The sequence below is a fragment of the Lasioglossum baleicum genome, chromosome 8 (assembly GCF_051020765.1).
Source record: "Lasioglossum baleicum chromosome 8, iyLasBale1, whole genome shotgun sequence".
In the NCBI taxonomy this organism is placed as follows: Eukaryota; Metazoa; Arthropoda; class Insecta; order Hymenoptera; family Halictidae; genus Lasioglossum; species Lasioglossum baleicum.
The window spans coordinates 1,226,751-1,249,640 of NC_134936.1; the positions used below are offsets into that span (position 1 = coordinate 1,226,751).

At 37.7% G+C, this 22,890-nt stretch overlaps 1 long non-coding RNA gene across 2 annotated transcripts; it reads right to left on the reverse strand.

The window, feature by feature from the left end:
* Positions 1-181: 181 nt before the first annotated feature.
* On the reverse strand, positions 182-22,662 carry LOC143211253 (uncharacterized). Of its 2 annotated transcripts, XR_013009423.1 has the most exons (4): positions 20,026-22,661; positions 10,008-18,462; positions 6,776-8,444; positions 182-6,640 (listed from the first exon to the last, which is right to left on the reverse strand). It is a non-coding gene; the product is annotated as an uncharacterized LOC143211253 (long non-coding RNA). The 2 variants fall into 2 exon arrangements; XR_013009422.1 differs by having other exon boundaries at positions 182-8,444; positions 20,026-22,662.
* Between the last annotated feature and the right edge of the window lie 228 nt (positions 22,663-22,890).

The following is a 22,890-nucleotide window of genomic DNA, read 5'->3' on the forward strand; positions in this document are numbered from 1 at the left end:
CACCTGATTCGTCCTCGGCTCCTGGAGCTCCTTCCCTCGATACCAGTCCTGCCGGAGGCTGTCAACCCTCCGCCAGTAACGACACGCTTCTCCCAAGATCTTACGCGAGCGTACCTTCGATAACGAGGTCGTAACTTCGAGGATCTTGATGGTGGATCGATACAGCTACGTTGCTGCAAGCAGAAAGTAAAGCCACTGATGCCTCGCTTTATTTATAGACGCACCACGAAGCGCCGATCTTAGCTGGAAGCGGCCGCGCCGCGCCGCGAGACACGATGATCGCGAATCGAGGGATGCGAACCGCACGGACAACGAAATGAAGCAGCGTATTCATCGCGGTTTACGTGACACTTTGATTCACGAAGGTTGGAGCAAGCGGCTGGTTGCGCTGACTGGTGAGCTTCATATGCCATTTCAACGTGTAATTTTAGACGTATACACAGTGTGAGTCTCGTAACGTGACGATCTCAAATAACTCGTTAAGTTATTTGTTGTGCAAAAAAAAGTTCACACAAATGTTGCATGGTTCCTAGGGGGGACATACAGTGGTGCAATCTGATATTTGTTACTTCGATTCTTTATCAAGGCTAGCTGGACCCGCGACTTTGTCCACGTGCAATAACAAATCCAAAAGTTATAAGCAGAAACGTGCCCAAAAGAGAGCGAAAAAGTCGTCTTTGGTCACTAATGACGTCACAACTTTTGAACGAATGGACTTTTTCGAATGCGGATTTCTCCTAAACCTTCCCGAAGAAACGCTGCGTCTAATGGCTCAGCTTTCTACGTTCAGCCGTTCTCGGTTGATACCGTCACAAACAGACAGACACGATTTTATTATACGGGGTGTTTCCGTCTAAAACAGGACACCTAAATATCTCTTCAGGTTATTGTGATGCAAAAAATATTTGTTACGTAATGTGCATGGTGTCAATGGACCAAATACCTGGCACGAATATTTTTTTCCGAAGGTCAATTTTTTCGGAGTTATCAAGGTCATCGATATTTTTTGATACATAACTACATTTTTAATTTATTCCATCGGGTAACTGATCGAAAAATACATTCAGATATGTATAATTACATGACCTTGAAATGACCTTGATCTTCAAAAATTAAAGTTTTACCTTCAGATCAAGCTCAAGGTCATGTTATTATACATATCTGAATGTATTTTTCGATCAGTTACCCGATGCAATAAAATAAAAATATAGTTATGTATCAAAAAACATCGATGACCTTGATAACTCCGAAAAAATGACCTGCGGAAAAAAATATTCGTGACACGCACACACACATATAATTACAGTCTTACAAATATAATTACACGCATACAGCAAATCTTCAAAATCTCGCTCCTACAGATATTTGGTGCATTGACACCATGCACATTACGTAACAAATATTGTTTGCATCACAATAACCTGAAGAGATATTTAGGTGTCCTGTTTTAGACGAAACACCCTGTATATTTAAAACTGGAAAAATATTAGAAGAATTTAAATATACTATTATATTATTTTCAACGAAGAATTTAAATATAGTATCATATTATCTTAAATGAAGAATTGAAATATACTATTATATTATTTTCAATGTAGAATTTAAATATGCTATTATGTTTATTATTTTTAATCTTCCAAACATGATAAGTAAGAAAATCAATTTCTATTTCACTCCAGTTCGTTGCAATTTAGGTAAGCATTTTTTATTTTCCATAATGGTCTGCAGTCTAGTAATCATGAATCAGGCACAGTTGCCAAAGGTAAAATCGAAACATCTCAGGGGCGGAGTGTGTGTGCATTGAATCCCGGAGGGTAAATGACTCGGATAATGCTCCGCGGGAGGTTGGTGCCGCGAAGCGTCGGAAAAAACCACTGCAGCTTTGCTTGGCAGCTTTTCCATTCCTCTACACGTTCTTCCGAAAGCCACGTAACGTTACCGCTCTACCAGCTGAAACTCGCATGGCCAGTACACATGTCCTCCCTCTAGCTATCGACCGCCATTCATAATTCAGCTCTGTCGATCCTGAATGGAGGGCTATATTATGTAGCGTCGCGCGTCGTGTAGACAGTGCAACATCGTACCCACCGAACTAATGGATATTTTCTGCTACCCTTTTACAAGCATTTCTTCAACACTTTTTCGAGAAAGAATAGATACAGAAGCGTCGCTTTTTACTTCTTTATTCGGTTAATATTAAATTGTTGCAAATTGCAAATGTAATGGTCGTTTTCGAATGTTTCATTTCCATTCAATCAACGTGAACTTTATTTTATTAATCGAGATAATCTCCATTAACCTTAATACACTTTTCCAGTGACGATACACGTGCAAAAATGCCTTTTATATTTAAATAATTACACTTATATAATCGTCTGCTGGACAACTTATGGATCTCATTAAAATTCATGATAACATCGCCAGCATTGGTGACTAGACAGCGGATTTTGTGCATTTATGGCAAAAATGAATAGGTGTAAATTGATTGGAAATTGAGGTGTAAATTCATTGTGTGTGGAAGAATTAGAAAATACTCTTATATGATTTTCAACCTATTAAACATATTAAGAAAGAAAATTCAGCTAGAAAATTTTTGCATAAAGATCCCCTGTCTACCGATGACACAATTTAAATCAGAATAATATTTTCAGAAATGGACCAAACGACCTTGTCTGACCTTGAAAGTCATTATGTTGTGTTGAAACGAATTCGTTTGGGCACACGTTTTCATCATGTAAAAAAAATTTAACGCTGTAGCGGTGTGTTTTAATTCTCGCCATGACTGTTTTTATGTCAACAACTAGCATTTCAATTTGAAATTTAACTTCTATGAATAATATAATCAGTTCAATCAATTATCTATCAATTTCTGGCGAAACGGTTGAGTTTTGACCCATGGTTCCTTTGACACTTTTCATCCCCATAATGCGTAGAATAATAAAAAATTTGACCCTGAAATTCAAGGTCAAGGACACTTTTGCGGCAACATTTTTTACAGATCTTCACCGATCCGAAGATGTACAATACGCCTATGGCAGCCAAGACCAAACATTTTTTTACACCCTGTACCTTGACAGAAGTAAAGCCTCTATACCGCCTCAAATTGAATTCGTACATACATATACATATAATGTATCTATACCATCGAACTTTAGTAAATCTTTAATGATTTACATATCAAAATATGATTATATTAAATTCTATCCTGTTTAATTTTCATTTTTTGTTGTAAAGCAAGCATTTCAAGAGACAATACTCCTTTCTCCATATTTTCTAATCGAGTGCATAATTTCGCTTTCGCTTCTTTTATCTTTATTTTCATTAGTTGCTTTAGACCTTATTAACTTCCCGATTTTATAGGGAAGTTATTGTAATGACCCCGAAAATCGAAAATCGATTTTTTAGCAAATCTTCACGTTTTATGGTCATTGCAGTCATTTTAGACTATTTTCAGCAAAATGTTCGTGTGTGTGTGTGTGTGTGTGTGTGTGTGTGTCCGTATGTATGTTATCAAATTTTTCGTTAACGTTTTCAGAAAAAGTAACAACGCGATCAGGATGATGAATGATGCAATCGATGTGCCCCGCTGTAACTTAGAGCTGATTAGATTTTGGTCCATTTTGGTCAAGTAGTTTTTTAGTTTTCTTAGTTTTTTCGAAAGAAGTTCATTCAACAATGTAATTTATACGAGAGAACGGAAAGTTTCCACCGAAGAAACAAACGTAATTACACAAAAAAATTTTTTTCGATTTAAAAAATTTTTTTTTGTACCGTACGATGATGTTTCCGCTTACAATAATCGAAAATTATCCCAATGCAAGAGTGAGTTAATCATCTCTACTCCCGAGAATACATTTTCAAAGAATATCGATGAAAGTACAAAAAAAATTTATATTACAATCTCTAAAAAACAATCAGTTCAAAACGAATTATTAACTGAGATTAAATTGAAAATTAATATAAACTATATGATAATTATTAATAACATTGATGTTGAAAACGGATTGATTAATGGAGCACACATGCGGAATATTAAAATTTATTACTTTTCAAGAAAATACTAAAATTCCGTCTATATTGTGGTTAGATTTTCAATTGGCCAGAGTAGGAGTGAAAGTAAGAACTCGTTATCGTGATTATATGAAAAATGCAAATATTGATCAAAATTTTACAGCAATAATAAAAATATCGAATCAAGTAAATATGTCGAGTGAGAAAAAATATCAAATCACACGTAGTCAATTTCCAGTGGTTCCAGCTGAAGCGATTACGATTCATAAAAGTCAGGGACAAACATACGAGAAAGTATGTTTGGATTTTAAAAAATCAGAAAGGCGAACTTTACAAATGTTGTATGTAGCACTGAGCAGAGTTTCAAAATTGAGCGCGGTTTATATATTTTGGGACAATTTAAATTAACAGTATCGAAGAATACCAAGATCAATACTGCAAACCCGGATAATGATGAGTTGTATCGTTTGCGAAAAACTAATTAAGACATTTTATTTTGCAACATTAGTATGCTATAACAAGGAACCAAGCGAGCAACGAGCCTACCATGTTGGTTTAATGCGACGCCATATAGCAAACATTTTGATAAGTTGAAAACTATTGAATTTCCCTGAAAACGTATAATCTTCTTAAAACGTACTAAAAATAATGATAATAATATACTACAACTAACTAATCGGGAAGTTCTTTGTGTGGCTCGTGGAGAGTCACACACCAAATAAAAAAAAAACATTAATAGCTGTAGGTACTAGTAACCATGCGTACCACCAACCCTTTCGCAAGAGCAGTCCTATCCGCGAGCGAGCAACAATAACCCTCTAGTTTTTTTTGGATTTATCATTGATTTTTAACTTAATATCTTTAATTCGTTGTGTAATTACCTTTTTTCTTTCGTGTAAATTTTTATTGATTTCTTGTTCTTTTCCATTTTTAATTTTGTTTCTCTCTTTTCACGAGCTAGTAGAAGACTACTTATACGTACATTTAGTTAAATAATTTGCCATTTAAGTGTAAAAACAACGAGTTGATTTTAGTCGCAAACACGTGTCCAGCTTAAGACGTATGCACATCGAGTATAAGCTTATTGTTGGGCAGCTACTGCTATGGCGTCCCTCTATGGAGTACTTATGTATATGTATGTATACAGGGTGTTCATTCGAAAACTTTCCAGCCGAATATCTCGAAAACTATGAAACATATTAAAAAAGTGTAAAACACGTGTCCAAGGATTTCGAGGGGGAAAGAGGGTAGTAGTAGCAGTTTTTTATGTGGGTGGCGTTTTCAAGGTCACTTGAAGTTCGGCTTTGTTTTTTCAAATTGAAACCTATATTTTTTATTATGGGATCTTATTATACGTAAAAATACCAGCAATTTTTGTAGGATACTTTTTTTTATCCGCGCACTAGCTTCGCAGATATTTAAAGAGACGTAGAGCGGGTAGTACTTATACTGCGAGAAAGTTTGTAATTTATTTATAACTATAACAACTTTCCAAAATGTTCTCCGTTGTTTTCTAAACAATGATACAGACGATTCTCAAATTCTGAACGAACATTTTTGAAGGTATCTGTTGGAATAGCTCTACATTCCTGTATATCAATATTATATTATGAGTCATCATTATTTTAAGTTCAAACTATAAATGCACATGATTCGCATGAAAATAGATTATTTTGTATACTGTTTTCAGACAAACTTTGAATTTATTTTTAAATTTCAATTGATGTGTCTTAATCAAATAATATTCACACCTACTTGTAGCCAACACACACACACACACACACACACACACACACACACACACACACGCTTCAGAACATATGAAATAATTATTTAATCTCTTAATTATTGGTTTTATTATAAAAATTCAATTTTCCCGTTCTAGACATCACTTATGGCTTGTCCGCACTTAGGACATTTCACCTTATCTGGTGACCCACCCTGTATGCTTTATATCCACGTTATGTCACTAACGATAGTAGCATATCTCTATGTTTGTATACACATGTACAGTAATTCTTCTATATTCGCAAAAAGGTTGTACAGGTTGAATGCAAAAAATGTACAGTCTTCGCGAGGACGCAAGAGATGAGAAGATTGAAAATCATTGATGACGTTCGGGCATCGTCGAATTACGGAACGCAAATAATTATTTATTATTTGAGCAAGTCTAAATGAATTATTATTTAAAATAATAAAGTTATTTCTATTGACAAATAATAAAGTAATTTGTATTTTTTTATAGACAGCTGGGCCTCCGGACGGGCCCGACCACTGGTGTATACCTCAAAATGTTGCTATATGAGACAAAAAAACGCGTACGTGTTCATTGTGTATTCAAAATACATACAAGAAATAAGAGAAGACCAAAAACTATTTATTCGATTTCCACCTGAATCCAAATAATAAATACTCTTTTATTTGAAAATAAATGTTACGAGCCAGGGCCGCGAGCAGCACGAGTGGCCAGCGAAGGGTTGTTACCCTAGGAATATGGTATCAATTTGTTAGTTAAGGTACGCGGACGAACCTAATGCGAAATTGGGGAGCCGCTAGGATTGTAGACAGCGAGGACGAACCTGACGCGAAATCAGGTAGCCTCTAGGAATGGAGTCAAGCGCAGACGAACCTGATGCGAAATCAGGGAGCTGCTAGAAAAGTGAAACTTCGCGGACGAACCCAATGCGAAATTGGGGAGCCGCTAGAATAGTACCACTAGGTTGGATAAATCAATATTTGGACAATTGGAATGTCGCGAAAGAACCTGATGCGAAATCAGGGAGTCGCTAGGATAATTAGTAAGCCTCGTGACTAGTATAATTTAATTGATACAATCCGAGCGGTAAGATTGTATCGTGTGGGGACGTTCAATTACTTGATTAGCATATTGGATAATAATTATGGGTTTAATGAATTTGCGTCAATTATCAAAGAACACAAATATATTCTTACTATAGAATTCGTATTACAATTGTGTAATTGTCGCGAATGGATTGAATTTAGAATAGAAAGAAATTGAAAGGTGATATTACCTAAACTAACAATAAGATGCACGGTGTTGACGTACTGGCAATGCGGGGGTCTCGGAGCAACCTTATTCACTGCCTAATAGATTTTACACCGAACTCGCGGAATCTATACGGTTAAACTTTGATTCAAAAGGAACAAACGCCCGATCTCACTGGTAGTTGACTTCCGAGATGCAGCACGACGCGACACGATTCGTGATTACGACAGTACTAGCCCACGAGAGTAGAAATGCAAGGGCTTACACATATAGCTCTGCAATGACAGGTGGTACTTGTCAGTACCCTTCAAGTGAACATTCGTATTTTGTCAACGACCAGTTGTCGTGCGTATGTTTGGGCCCTAAACTAAACTAAACAGTTATGTAGATTTATCTAGGGTAGCTCCGTTCGTTTATCTAGGACGGTTCCTGCCAGAAATGATATTGAACACCTGTTCGTCATCCGTAACATAAGTACATCATTTATCATCCGTACATTATTTATTATTTTAAAAAATCAGGGATGATACGTTCGGACATCGTCGAATTACGGAACGCAAAGTAATAAACGCTATTTATCAATATTCATCCGTTACACCGCTCTGTGACACTGTGACACTCGCCGTCACGCTTCTCGCCGAACGAGTACCTAAGAACTGCCTCCACCCCAATACCCCAAGATATAACTTCCGTTACACATTTGTGTGACACCCAACCGCCACGCTTTTAGCCGAACGAAACCTACAAGATTTTCAATCTTAAAAAAATATCCTCTCCACTGGTCTCGTAATTTGGTAATCTGGTCTCGGCTCGGGTATATCGATGTGAACCACTACTAATCCAATTACAAAACTTCTTTACTTTACATTATTTTTTTATTGGACTTTCACCAACTTACTTGTGGCATTTTTCTGATTAAAACGACACTAAACACTATATAATCTCAACTGTCTTTAGTGGTTTAATCGACGATGAAAGTTTCGGACGCAAGGAAGGACAGCGTATGGGAAAGAAAGAGACGCGCTGCCCTTTTCTACGTTCGGCTCGATCTGTGAAGCTCAAAAAAATAGTGTCTGTCTACGAACTGTGCAAACGAACTTCCCCGAGGCTCTTGCGACTATAGAAGATTTACTGTATACATATGCTATTGCGCATATGCAGTAGCTTGAACGGATCAGCCGATCGAACTGATCTTCCGTCTGTATGCGGTATTGCGACATTACATGTTCCGGCCTGTACATGAGACTAGCCCCTCTCAATCAAAGCGCCCCCGTCGCGGTAAAAAGAAATAAGAATAAAAGTAATTCAATTTACAAACTTAACACTAACGGTGAAGTATGTTTCTCGATCGTAATTGATTGTATAAGAGTTGATGATTTCGGCGCAAGGTTCGATCAGTTGTAACACTACAGCAATACGGTTAACACTAAGGCCGTCCACACACGGGTCGATTGTAATCGCGTCGTGAAGTTCGTACGTCTTGCTCGTCATGTACGATTCATGCGGCGGACGCGATTTTGTCCACACACGGGTCGATCGTCGATTTGGTCGACGCAATTCCAGTCGCATGCGATTCCCCTCCACGTGACTTCCAATGCAAATGAATGCAGAGCCACACACGGGTCGATTCGTGGTCGACTGAAATCGGTTCGACTGAAATCGCGTCCGTGGCATGAACCATCCACACACGGGTCGATCGTCGATTCGGTCGACGTTATTCCAGTTGCATGCGATTCCCCCTCCACGTGATTTCCAATGAAAATAAATGAAGAGCAGCACATTGAAATCGCCGCGATTCTAATCGCGTGCGATCGGCAGCGAAGTTGGAAAATCGCGTGGATCGTACGATTCGCGCGACTCATGGAGGTAAGTTTGTTCAGTTCATGTAATTTAAATGATTTGGCCATTATTTTTTGTAGTTTGAGTGCATTGCACTCTTCGATGTGGTCTATGTATTTAGGTTACATAGGTTATTATTTATTTATTATCTTTTTTTATAACTAATAAAATACTAATAACATTAAGGTAAGCTTTTTATTTACATAGTTGTATATAATCATGTAGGTTTATGAAAAACAAAAACAAAAGGCAAAGTAAAAAAAAATTGAAGTCACAGGGATTGATAAACTGTTGTACAATTTTCTGTGGAGTGGGAGTGTTCTTAGGGAGTTGTCTTCTCAGGTCGATTTAATCCGGAAGTATTACCACTTGGTATATTGAGCGAAGATTGAGGGAAATCTGTTGAACTTCCACCAACCTCATCTATGAGGAGCAAAGCTCTCCTTTTGTAACTCCTCAGATGAGCATTGCTCCTCATAGATGAGGTTGGTGGAAGTTCAACAGATTTCCCTCAATCTTCGCTCAATATACCAAGTGGTAATACTTCCGGATTAAATCGACCTGAGAAGACTTTGCCTTTTGTTTTTGTTTTTCATAAACCTACATGATTATATTCAACTATGTAAATAAAAAGCTTACCTGAATGTTATTACTATGCGTAATAACATAAAAAAAGATAATAAATAAATAATAACCTATGTAACCTAAATACATAGACCACATCGAAGAGTGCAATGCACTCAAACTACAAAAAATAATGGCCAAATCATTTAAATTACATGAACTGAACAAACTTACCTCCATGAGTCGCGCGAATCATACGATCCACGCGATTTTCCAACTTCGCTGCCGATCGCACGCGATTAGAATCGCGGCGATTTCAATGTGCTGCTCTTCATTTATTTTCATTGGAAATCACGTGGAGGGGGAATCGCATGCAACTGGAATAACGTCGACCGAATCGACGATCGACCCGTGTGTGGATGGTTCATGCGACGGACGCGATTTCAGTCGAGCCGGTTTCAGTCGACTACGAATCGACCGGTGTGTGGCTCTCCATTCATTTGCATTGGAAGTCACGTGGAGGGGGGAATCGCATGCGACTGGAATCGCGTCGACCGAATCGACGATCGACCCGTGTGTGGACGGCCTAACCGTAACCACGACCGGTCAAATAACCGGTTTCACATTTTTTTTTATTATTGAAATTATAAAGATGCTTCCATCAGGAAATATTCAATAAATTTCTTTATTTAATGACGTAGTTCTATAAAAATGGTGAAAAATCTAAATAAGTTCAGTCTTGTCATTTTTATAAAACAATGTATATCGGACACATTTTGAAGCCGTTGCGGTTAGTGTTAAGAAAAAATGAATTATACGAAAATGTTCGGTACTTGAGTTAAGGGGTTAGGACACAGTGATATTTTGATTTGTCTTAAATAGTAGTTTCAAGTCTTGAGAACAGAATGCAAAAGGTTTTACATGGATTGCAGGCTTCATTAAAAATTATTTCTCGAAGTACCGTTTCGAGAGTGAGTTTCGAGAGTTAGTTAAACGCGTTTTTCTCAGAGTTACGTTTTTCAAAACGGTGTTCAAGATATCTCGAGTTCTACATTAGCAATTACATTAAAATTTTACAGTTATGTTCATTATAATATCTATTAGGCATTGACGATCGATTTGTTTTTCATTTTCCCAATTATTCTGTTTATTATAAATAAAAAACTAACAACTTTTCTACCGAAATTCAGTCATTAAGTTTAAAATATCTGCCATTTTGTTAATTTTGACAAAAATTGAAATCTGGGATCGTCAATGCTAGGGGTGTGCGAGATTCCGAAATATCGGGTCTGTCGGGAACACGAAATTTTTTCGGGATCGGGACGGGTACCCGAAAATTTCTGGATTCTCGAATTTATCAGAATTCCCGGAAAAGTAGGGATTCTCGAATTTATCGGGATTTCCGAAAATTCCGAGAAGCCAGCAATCATTTATATTCGTTTTAATGAATACATTCATGGTTTCGGATTTTTTATTCTAGATATTTTCGAAATTGAAAGAATGTTGTCCATCACGAATTCTTTTCAAGAGTGTCTTATGTCATATTCTCGAAATTTTCGGGAATCCGATTACTTCGGAAATCTCGAAATTTTTGGGGAAACCGACCCGGCCCGACTCGACCTTTTCTCGACTCATCCTGACCATCGGGTTCCCGATATTTCGGGAACCTAGCCTAGTCAATGCCCAGAGAATACATCACAGTTTATGACATTGTTACGGGTTATTATCCTAGGAATATGATATAAATTTGTTAGTTAAGGAACGCGGACGAACCCAATGCGAAATTGGGGAGCCGCTAGGAATGGAGTCAAACGCAGACGAACCCGATGCAAAACCGGGGAGCTGCTAGGAGGTTGTAGAATAGCACAGACGAACCTGATGCGAAATCAGGGAGCTGTTAGGATGCGGACGAACCCAATGCGAAACTGGGGAGCCGCTAGGTTGGATAAATCTCTGTTCGGACAATTGGAATGTCGCGAAAGAACCTGATGGTTAATCAGGGAATTGCTAGGATAACTAGAGGGTTATTGTTGCTCGCTCGCTTCGCTCGCTCGCGAGTAGGGTTGTTTTTGCTCGCTCGCTTTGCTCGCTCGCGGATAGGACTGCTCTTGCGAAAGGGTTAGTGGTACGCATGGCTAGTAGTACCTATAGCTATTAATGTTTTTTTTTTATTTGGTGTGTGACTCTCCACGAGCCACACAAAGAACTTCCCGATTCGTTAGTTGCAGTATATTATTATCATTATTTTTAGTACGTTTTAAGAAGATTATACGTTTTCAGGGAAATTCAATAGTTTTCAACTTATCAAAATGTTTGCTATATGGCGTCACATTAAACCAACATCGTATGCTCGTTGCTCGCTTGGTTCCTTGTTATAGCATACTAATGTTGCAAAATAAATTGTCTTAATTAGTTTTTCGCAAACGATACAACTCCTCATTATCCGGGTTTGCAGTAGTGATCTTGGTTTTCTTCGATACTGTTAATTTAAATTGTCCCAAAATATATAAACCGCGCTCAATTTTGAAACTCTGCTCAGTGCTACATACAATATTTGTAAAGTTCGCCTTTCTGATTTTTTAAAATCCAAACATACTTTCTCGTATGTTTGTCCCTGACTTTTATGAATCGTAATCGCTTCAGCAGGAACCACTGGAAATTGACTACGTGTGATTTGATATTTTTCCTCACTCTACATATTTACTTGATTCGATATTTTTATTATTGGTGTAAAATTTTGATCAATATTTGCATTTTTCATATAATCACGATAACGAGTTCTTACTTTCACTCCTACTCTGGCCAATTGAAAATCTAACCACAATATAGACGGAATTTTAGTATGTTCGTGAAAAGTATTAAATTTTAATATTCCGTATGTGTGCTCCATTAATCAATCCGTTTTCAACATCAATGTTATTAATAATTATCATATAGTTTATACTAATTTTCAATTTAATCTCAGTTAATAATTCGTTTTGAACTGATTGTTTTTTTAAAGATTGTAATATAAATTTTTTTTTGTACTTTCATCGATATTCTTTGAAAATGTATTCTCGGGAGTAGAGATGATTAACTCACTCTTGCATTGGGATAATTTTCGATTATTGTAAGCGGAAACATCACCGTAAGGTACAAAAAAAAATTTTTTAAATCGAAAAAAATTTTTTTGTGTAATTACGTTTGTTTCTTCGGTGGAAACTTTCCGTTCTCTCGTATAAATTACATTGTTGAATGAACTTCTTTCGAAAAAACTAAAAAAACTAAAAAACTACTTGACCAGATTGGACCAAAATCTAATCAGCTCTAAGTTACAGCGGGGCACATCGATTGCATCATTCATCATCCTGATCGCGTTGTTACTTTTTCTGGAAACGTTAACGAAAAATTTGATAACATAGAAACGGCCATACGCACACGCACACACACACACATACGAACATTTTGCTGAAAATAGTCTAAAATGACTGCAATGACCATGAAACGTGAAGATCTGCTAAAAAATCGATTTTCGATTTTCGGGGTCATTACAATAACTTCCCTATAAAATCGGGAAGTTAATTAGTAAGCCTCGTAACTAGTATAATTTAATTGATACAATCCGAGCGGTAAGGTTGTATCATGTGGGGACGTTCAATTACTTGGTTAGAATATTGGACGATAATTATGGGTTTAATGAATTTGAGTTAACTATCAAAGAAGACAAATATATTCTTACTATAGAATTTCGTTCTACAAGTGTATTTGTGTCGCGAATGGACTGAATTTGGAATATAAAGAATTGAAAGGTGATATTACCTAAGCTAAAACGCACGGCGTTGACGCACTGGCAATGTGGGGGACTCGGAGCAACCTTGTCACTGCCTAACAGATTTTAGACCGAACTCGCGGAATCTGTACGGTTAAACTTTGATTCAAAAGGAACGAATATCCGATCTCACTGGTAGTTGACTTCCGAGATGCAGCACGACGCGACACTATTCGTGATTACGACAGTACTAGCCCCCGAGAGTACAAATGCAAGGGCTTATACTGACCTTGCAATGACGGGTGGTACTTGTCAGTACCCTTCAAGTGAACATTCGTATTTTGTCAACGACCAGTTGGTCGTGCGTACGTTTCGGCCCTAAACTAACCTAAACAGTTATGTATGTTTATCTGGAGAAAAACTCTGTTCGTTTATCTAGGACGGTTCCTGCCAGAGATGATATTGAACACCTGTTCGTCATCCGTAACAACATTTTTGGGATTATTAATATAGTTAATTCGATTTGTAGGAATCCTGTACACTAGTTGGTTATCAAGAAGAAAAGATATTCCGAGCAAAGACGGCGAAAGGCATAAGAAAAAATTATTTTTTAAATATTATAATACAATTATTTTTTTATAGTTCATAATATAGTAAACTGAAATACAAAATCTCATACTAATCGATCATTCACTATTTTCTGTACTGCTCTTTAAAAATCTTATATTTTCCCCACTTGTTACTGTGTTCTAATCAGACCTGGGGAAAATAGTATTTTAAATAGTAAATAATCCTATTTATTTTTTAAAGCATGTGTACAACTTTGGAAATAAAATATTTTATTTGATGCTGTAATTTTTGAAAATAAAATATTTTATTTGATGCAGTAATTTTTAAAAATGAAATAATTTATTTGAGGCAGTCATTTTTTTGAAAATAGTATTTTATTTGAAGAATATTGAAAATATTTGTATTTTGTCTATCTTCAAATTCAATATTAAATATTATTGCTGAAAATAATGGTTCGAATTCAATACATTTATGAGTGTAAATCGTTTCTTAACGATAAGATAGACTATATGTTTATGCGGTTTCTCAGAGTATTATATAACAATGCAAAAAGTAAAATATTTCATTTCGTGTTTCAGATTGTTGAAATAGAAATATTTTACTTCGTGGATCAAATTGTTGAAATAGAAATATTTTATTTTGAGGTTCAGATTGTTAAAATAGAAATATTTTATTTTCGAAATTCTATATCTTATTTAAAATACTATTTTCTTTGAGCAAAATAAAATCTAAAATATTAAATAGTATTTCAAATATTTTTTTCGCCAAACAATGCCCACCTCTGGTTCTAACCCCTTAATTTGGGTTAATGGGTAAGCCCTCAAACAGTGTTAACCCACGGCCCCAAAACTGACGGTCCGCCGCTGATAAAGCGGAGCGTAAAATAGTCGGTCTGAATGGTTCGTATATCTAGCGTTAATTATGTCGGCGCACCGAAGCCCACGAGTAAAATCATTTATCGATATCCACGGTTCTCAATCCGAAGATAAATGTGATCAGAAGCCGCCAGGCAATGGCACTAATGCGACGATCATTAACCTCGGCTCGAGTAACCGTAGACGCGTATGAAAGACGGTCTACCGTGAAAACGTGCACTCGAACAGACAATCACCCTCGAGCACCGGTCCACAGGACACAGAACGATTCTCGACGGAGTCAATCAAATCGACTAGCGAAGCTAATGATCCCGCGTTACATAACACTACGTAACGTTTACGAGTATCGTAAAGCAACGAAGCCGGGTTCCCGTCTATCGTAAACCTCGCCGTATCTTTCGACAAAGAAGTTGATATTCCGATAGGTTACTGCTGGGACGTTTCTCCCGTCGGGTTATCGCGCTTTCTATCGGATTGCCTTTCAACGGAAACCGCGGCTGTGCCCGAATCAACCCACCCGACGCGACGCGATGTGTAAATCGTTCGCGAGCACGGCTCTGGCCCCGGGTATACGTCCTCACATTTTATGGCGTGTCATGTCGTCCATGTTTCGATCACAACGGAATTAGCTGCACCACTGCCGCTCGAAGGGTTAGTGTTCCGTCGCACAGGAACAGTATTCGTAGGTTTCCTTCGGACAGGATTTATGATGCGAACGTGTCTAAATATCCTCCTCGAGGATTAAACAAACTAGGGTCATTCGGCGACCAGTCAAGGCATCTGTTTAACGTTCAGTTTTTATACACCCTCGAAATTACAACGTGTCATAAATTTAGTCCCTCCGAAGGACCGTCCGCGACCGTTACGCAGGGTGTCGAATTACCTGGAACCGTCGCGTCGTCGACCGAGTAAGATCTCGCCCCAGTCCTCCTTCCCAGAGCCTCATTCAGAGCTACGGGAAGGAGGTCCTAGAAGCCAAAAGTGTACTGATTGGGAAATGCAACTTTCTGCAGGAACCAATCAGTGCATCTTATTTCATATTCAAGAATCCAACGAGCATCGCGCTAGGACTGGAAGACGAAGTCGCTCAGTTCAGTTTTACGCTCTAACGCCGTGACATTCTCCACTCCTCGGGTAGACAAGGACAACGCACGAGCCATTGTCTTGTCAATCGTTCATCACACGTGCAAAGTTAGCATCACGGTAGTTCGTTGTCCAGTGGTCAGGACACCCGACAAACCGGGATCGCGTCGGTCGAAATCCCTCGCGAACCGGATCAAATCAATCAAGATCCCTCGCGTGCGTTCAATCACAAACGCGAATCCTCATACCATCATCTGCGCGCGTATAAGGCAGGACCTGCTAGATCAGCCTTACTGACGAGTTCACTAGCAGGTCCGGGACGAAACGCTTCCATTAACGTATTCATGCGATATCAAGTCAAGCGAATCAATTATTGTCTTTTGCGATCACATTCTATCATTTGAACTAGCTGCTCAAGATTAACTTGGCGGGCAGTGATCCGAAACATCGCGAACCCACAGTTCCGCGATAAAACAGTTAGTTTACTAGCTGACGTGTAAATATATACAGGGTGTCTCAAAAATCCTACAACATCCGGAATGGGAGGTTCCTGAGATCATTTGAAGCAACATTTTCCTTTGCAAAAATGGCGTCTGCGGCTTTGTTACGGAGTTATTAACGAAAAGCACGGACCAATCAGAGCGTGACCTAGACGCGAGTTGGCACAGTCGGCCAATTGACTGTTGGAGCGCAGCACAGTGGGTTGTATGCCCGATTTCAGCGGCCACAGCTAGTTCAAAATTCGCTCAATATTGAAATTGCTGTAACTTCGCTAAAATTTATCAAAATTTGATGAAGAAACAACCATTTTAAAGCTCAAGATTTCTACTTTTTGTACTTTATACCGTTTTTGCTGAAACGGATGTTTTGAGTGCAAAATTTGTCCATAAAGAGGAGCGTATTAGATTGTAAAGTTTGTAGCCATTTTTCAATCAAGTACTGCGGATTATAATCAATATTTTAACGTTATTCGTCTATTTTATGTACACTATCGAAAAGTGTAATCATTTACGTTTAAAATATCTTTTTAAAATAGTTATTACAAAGAATAATCTCCGTTTTTTATAATAGTATGGAGAAATGTTATGAACAAAATTTGCACGGTTTAGAGGGGGGCATGTTGTGGCACAAACATTTTCTGCCTGGGTGGAGGCATAGAAGAGAATTCAACGTAACATTGATTTTTTAAAAACAGAATGTCCATTTTTTATACCATATATCGATAGAGTATCAAATTCTGAGTATAAAAGTGTTCACCTTTGTATGTCCTCAACCTAATAGTTAACGAGATTTATCAAAAGAAGAAAGAAAATTGTTTCGATAATATCTCGTTAACTATTAGATTTAAGACATATGGAGGTCAATAGATTTTTACTCAGAATTCGATAGTCTATCGATTGATGATACAAAAAATAGGTCTTTCAATTTAAAAAAATCAAGGTGACCTTGAAATCTCCTCTATGCCTCCACCCACGCAGAAAATGTTTATGTCGCAACATGTACCCCTCTATACCGCGCAAATTTTGTCCATAACATTTTTTCATGTTATTACAAATAAAGGCAATATTCAAAGTGGACATAGTTATTGTCCCACCCTGTATATTATTTTTAACTTCCCGATTTTATAGGGAAGTTATTGTAATGACCCCGAAAATCGAAAATCGATTTTTTAGCAGATCTTCACGTTTCATGGTCATTGCAGTCATTTTAGACTATTTTCAGCAAAATGTTCGTATGTGTGTGTGTGTGTGTGTGCGTGTGTGCGTATGTCCGTTTGTATATTATCAAATTTTTCGTTAACGTTTTCAGAAAAAGTAACAACGCGATCAGGATGATGAATGATGCAATCGATGTGCCCCGCTGTAACTTAGAGCTGATTAGATTTTGGTCCATTTTGGTCAAGTAGTTTTTTAGTTTTTTTAGTTTTTTTCGAAAGAAGTTCATTCAACAATGTAATTTATACGAGAGAACGGAAAGTTTCCAACGAAGAAACAAACATAATTACACAAAAAAATTTTTTTCGATTTAAAAAATTTTTTTTTGTACCGTACGATGATGTTTCCGCTTACAATAATCGAAAATTATCCCAATGCAAGAGTGAGTTAATCATCTCTACTCCCGAGAATACATTTTCAAAGAATATCGATGAAAGTACAAAAAAAATTTATATTACAATCTTTAAAAAAACAATCAGTTCAAAACGAATTATTACTGAGATTAAATTGAAAATTAATATAAACTATATGATAATTATTAATAACATTGATGTTGAAAACGGATTGGTTAATGGAACACACACATGCGGAATATTAAAATTTATTACTTTTCAAGAAAATACTAAAATTCCGTCTATATTGTGGTTAGATTTTCAATTGGCCAGAGTAGGAATGAAAGTAAGAACTCGTTATCGTGATTATATGAAAAATGCAAATATTCATCAAAATTTAACACCAATAATAAAAATATCGAATCAAGTAAATATGTCGAGTGAGGTAAAATATCAAATCACACGTAGTCAATTTCCAGTGGTTCTTGCTGAAGCGATTACGATTCATAAAAGTCCGGGACAAACATACGAGAAAGTATGTTTGGATTTTAAAACATCAGAAAGGCGAACTTTACGAATGTTGTATGTAGCACTGAGCAGAGTTTCAAAATTGAGCGCGGTTTATATATTTTGGGACAATTTAAATTAACAGTATCGAAGAAAACCAAGATCAATACTGCAAACCTGGATAATGAGGAGTTGTATCGTTTGCGAAAAACTAAGGCCGTCCACACACGGGTCGATTGTAATCGCGTCGTGAAGTTCGTACGTCTTGCTCGTCATGTACGATTCATGCGGCGGACGCGATTTTGTCCACACACGGGTCGATCGTCGATTTGGTCGACGCAATTCCAGTCGCATGCGATTCCCCTCCACGTGACTTCCAATGCAAATGAATGCAGAGCCACACACGGGTCGATTCGTGGTCGACTGAAATCGGTTCGACTGAAATCGCGTCCGTGGCATGAACCATCCACACACGGGTCGATCGTCGATTCGGTCGACGTTATTCCAGTTGCATGCGATTCCCCCTCCACGTGATTTCCAATGAAAATAAATGAAGAGCAGCACATTGAAATCGCCGCGATTCTAATCGCGTGCGATCGGCAGCGAAGTTGGAAAATCGCGTGGATCGTACGATTCGCGCGACTCATGGAGGTAAGTTTGTTCAGTTCATGTAATTTAAATGATTTGGCCATTATTTTTTGTAGTTTGAGTGCATTGCACTCTTCGATGTGGTCTATGTATTTAGGTTACATAGGTTATTATTTATTTATTATCTTTTTTTATAACTAATAAAATACTAATAACATTAAGGTAAGCTTTTTATTTACATAGTTGTATATAATCATGTAGGTTTATGAAAAACAAAAACAAAAGGCAAAGTAAAAAAAAATTGAAGTCACAGGGATTGATAAACTGTTGTACAATTTTCTGTGGAGTGGGAGTGTTCTTAGGGAGTTGTCTTCTCAGGTCGATTTAATCCGGAAGTATTACCACTTGGTATATTGAGCGAAGATTGAGGGAAATCTGTTGAACTTCCACCAACCTCATCTATGAGGAGCAAAGCTCTCCTTTTGTAACTCCTCAGATGAGCATTGCTCCTCATAGATGAGGTTGGTGGAAGTTCAACAGATTTCCCTCAATCTTCGCTCAATATACCAAGTGGTAATACTTCCGGATTAAATCGACCTGAGAAGACTTTGCCTTTTGTTTTTGTTTTTCATAAACCTACATGATTATATTCAACTATGTAAATAAAAAGCTTACCTGAATGTTATTACTATGCGTAATAACATAAAAAAAGATAATAAATAAATAATAACCTATGTAACCTAAATACATAGACCACATCGAAGAGTGCAATGCACTCAAACTACAAAAAATAATGGCCAAATCATTTAAATTACATGAACTGAACAAACTTACCTCCATGAGTCGCGCGAATCATACGATCCACGCGATTTTCCAACTTCGCTGCCGATCGCACGCGATTAGAATCGCGGCGATTTCAATGTGCTGCTCTTCATTTATTTTCATTGGAAATCACGTGGAGGGGGAATCGCATGCAACTGGAATAACGTCGACCGAATCGACGATCGACCCGTGTGTGGATGGTTCATGCGACGGACGCGATTTCAGTCGAGCCGGTTTCAGTCGACTACGAATCGACCGGTGTGTGGCTCTCCATTCATTTGCATTGGAAGTCACGTGGAGGGGGGAATCGCATGCGACTGGAATCGCGTCGACCGAATCGACGATCGACCCGTGTGTGGACGGCCTAATTAAGACAATTTATTTTGCAACATTAGTATGCTATAACAAGGAACCAAGCGAGCAACGAGCCTACGATGTTCGTTTAATGCGACGCCCTATAGCAAACATTTTGATAAGTAGAAAACTATTGAATTTTCCTGAAAACGCGTATAATTTTCTTAAAAATTACACTTAATAATGGTAATAGTATACTGCAACTAATGAATCGGGAAGTTCTTTGTGTGGCTCGTGGAGAGTCACACACCAAATAAAAAAAAACATTAATAGCTATAGCTACCTCTAGCCATGCGTACCACTAACCCTTTCGCAAAAACAACCCTACTCGCGAGCGAGCGAGCAACAATAACCCTCTAGTTTCAATTTCATGTGTATGCTGTTTTCTTATTTTAGTATATATTGTGTGTTTATTATTACTATTTAGTATTTATTTAAGTTAATACGAAGATATAGCGAATGCGAACATGCAGGATGTGAGGAATGCAGCGATTTTCGCGCGCGCGCGATGGCCATTTTTTCGTAGATCAACTATAAAACACGAAGTAGCACGTAGAGCAGCCTTTTTCTTGCATCTTAATTAGAAAACTTCAAGGAACACAATGGCACAAAAATGAACACTCGGTCGCACCCGGAGGTATAACAAAGTCATTACCAAAGTCTTAGAATCATAAAGAAAGTGACTGAATCGTTGGTTATCTTTAAATATTAATAACTAAAAAAATGTATATAGTACAGAAGTGAATTTCTCTTAAAAGTATACCTTATACTTAGCTAAAAAAACTTCTATAAAACAAAAATCTGTTAGTGTATGTAAATAAGGTAACAATTACTAATAGGTGAATTCGTTGAAAAATGAAAGCGTGTTAACAGAATTTCAAACTTCCGACTTTCAGTGCTTTATGGATACATGAATGGGAGATTGTTCCTCAGATATTCACCTAACTCAAGCCACAAAAATTTTACAATTCATGTAAAGTTTTAAAAATTGAATTTTGACCGCTGAAATCGGACATACAGCCCACTGTGCGGCGTGTAATTTTAAGAACTGCATCGAATTCTGCTGCTACTGGGAGTAAATACTAACAATAAGATACATAGAATACTTAGAACGTATTATAAAAGAATATAAATACATAAAACGGCAAAAATTAATGCGTAAACAACCGTTAACTAATTGTAAACAACATAAAGAAGCTCGTTTACAATTTTCTGAGAAGTATGTTCATTGGAAGAAAAAAGGCGAAAAGTTATCTTTAGTGATGAGAAGAGATTTACGTTAGATGGACCGGATGGCTACCGTTGTTATTTCCACGATTTGCGTAAAGAACAATAAATTTTATGCAGTCGACAATTCGGTGGTGGTGGAGTAATGATGTGGGCGGGAATTTGGTACTATAGTCCAGTCGCCAGGTACTTTTACCTGGAAAATATTCCGAACTTAATGAAATTTTGACACGTCATTTATGGGTACTCTGGGGTGTCGAATCTCAGTTTTCGACCTCGAGGACCCTGTGCTAACTTGGGGAGGGGAAAAAACCACGATTTTTATTACCTTGTTTTGGTTTTTCGCCTATTACTCAAAAACTGTGGGTCCTGTGAACTTTTGTTTTTCATTTTTGGGAAGAGCATTAAATTTCCTTCAAATTTCACTGGTCAATATTTTTTTTCGACCAAATAGGCACCGAGAGACAGGCGTTCAAAATTAGGAAATTAAGTGGCAACTGACAAATATAGGGAATGACGGAGCAAATTACACTGTCCAACAACAAAAATGTTTCCATACAACTGTTGGGTGTATCTTATACAGTTTTTAGCGCTGATTCCGAATCTGGTCTTAATTTTTCTCCTACACGCACAGTTTTTGAGAAATTTGAGTTTGAAAAAAAAACTTGTTTTTCGACTTTGAACAGATATTATGATGTTATTATAAAAGATATTGTATTATTCTTTACAGCAAAAGATTCTCTAGACTTTCCCGAATCCAGTGATGTGCAATAGTAATACATTATTGAGGGATAGGTTGGTCCGGAGTTTGCGACGACGTCCGGGCGCGAATGGGATTTGGCGGAAGTTAGGGTAAAGGTGGCGTGACGGTTGTTTCGCGCGGGAATCAACGAGCGAGAAGAAGCGGCGTAGCGCGGCGAAATCGAGAGTTAAGAGTAACGGTCGGATGGAACACGTTGTCACGTCGTTGTAGCACCGACGAGATATAGGAATAGACCTGACACCCAATGCATTTTGGTGTCCGTCGGTATTGGGTTCCTAGCACCCCATTTCCTATATCTCGTCTGTGCTAACACCCCGTTACCATTCAGTGTCAACACCTCTATACGTAGAATTAGAGAGATGTATTATTATTATTTCTAGGGGCACAATATTTATAGCCGGGTTAATAGCAAATTATGGATATAATTTAAAGAAAATTATTGCTATCACTGGCATTTTAAGGTGTCGGTACTTCAGATTCCTATGGACACCAAGTCCCATAAGGTGTCAGGTCTATTCCTATATCTCGTCTGTGGTTGTAGCTTTTGTTTCTTTTATTAAATCGTTAAGGGGGCCGTCTCCTAGCAGATGACGGTCGCGCGTGAACACTCACACACCGCTAGAGTACACTCACACACCGCTAGACCACGTATACGTACGCGAGAATTGCTAGGATCAGGGAAATGCGTTCTGATTTCTCGATAATGCAAAGACGGGGGTTTTTATTAGTCAAAATCGCTAGATAAAAGATCAATCTAGTGCGCTGTTTGCTTCAAAAGTCGTTCTTTTACGTTTCCGAGCAATGATTTTGCAATATTCGGCTGCATGTTGCCCGTCGGAGAGGCTAGTACGCCGGCGTGACTGCAGCGCCATCTAACGGGCAACA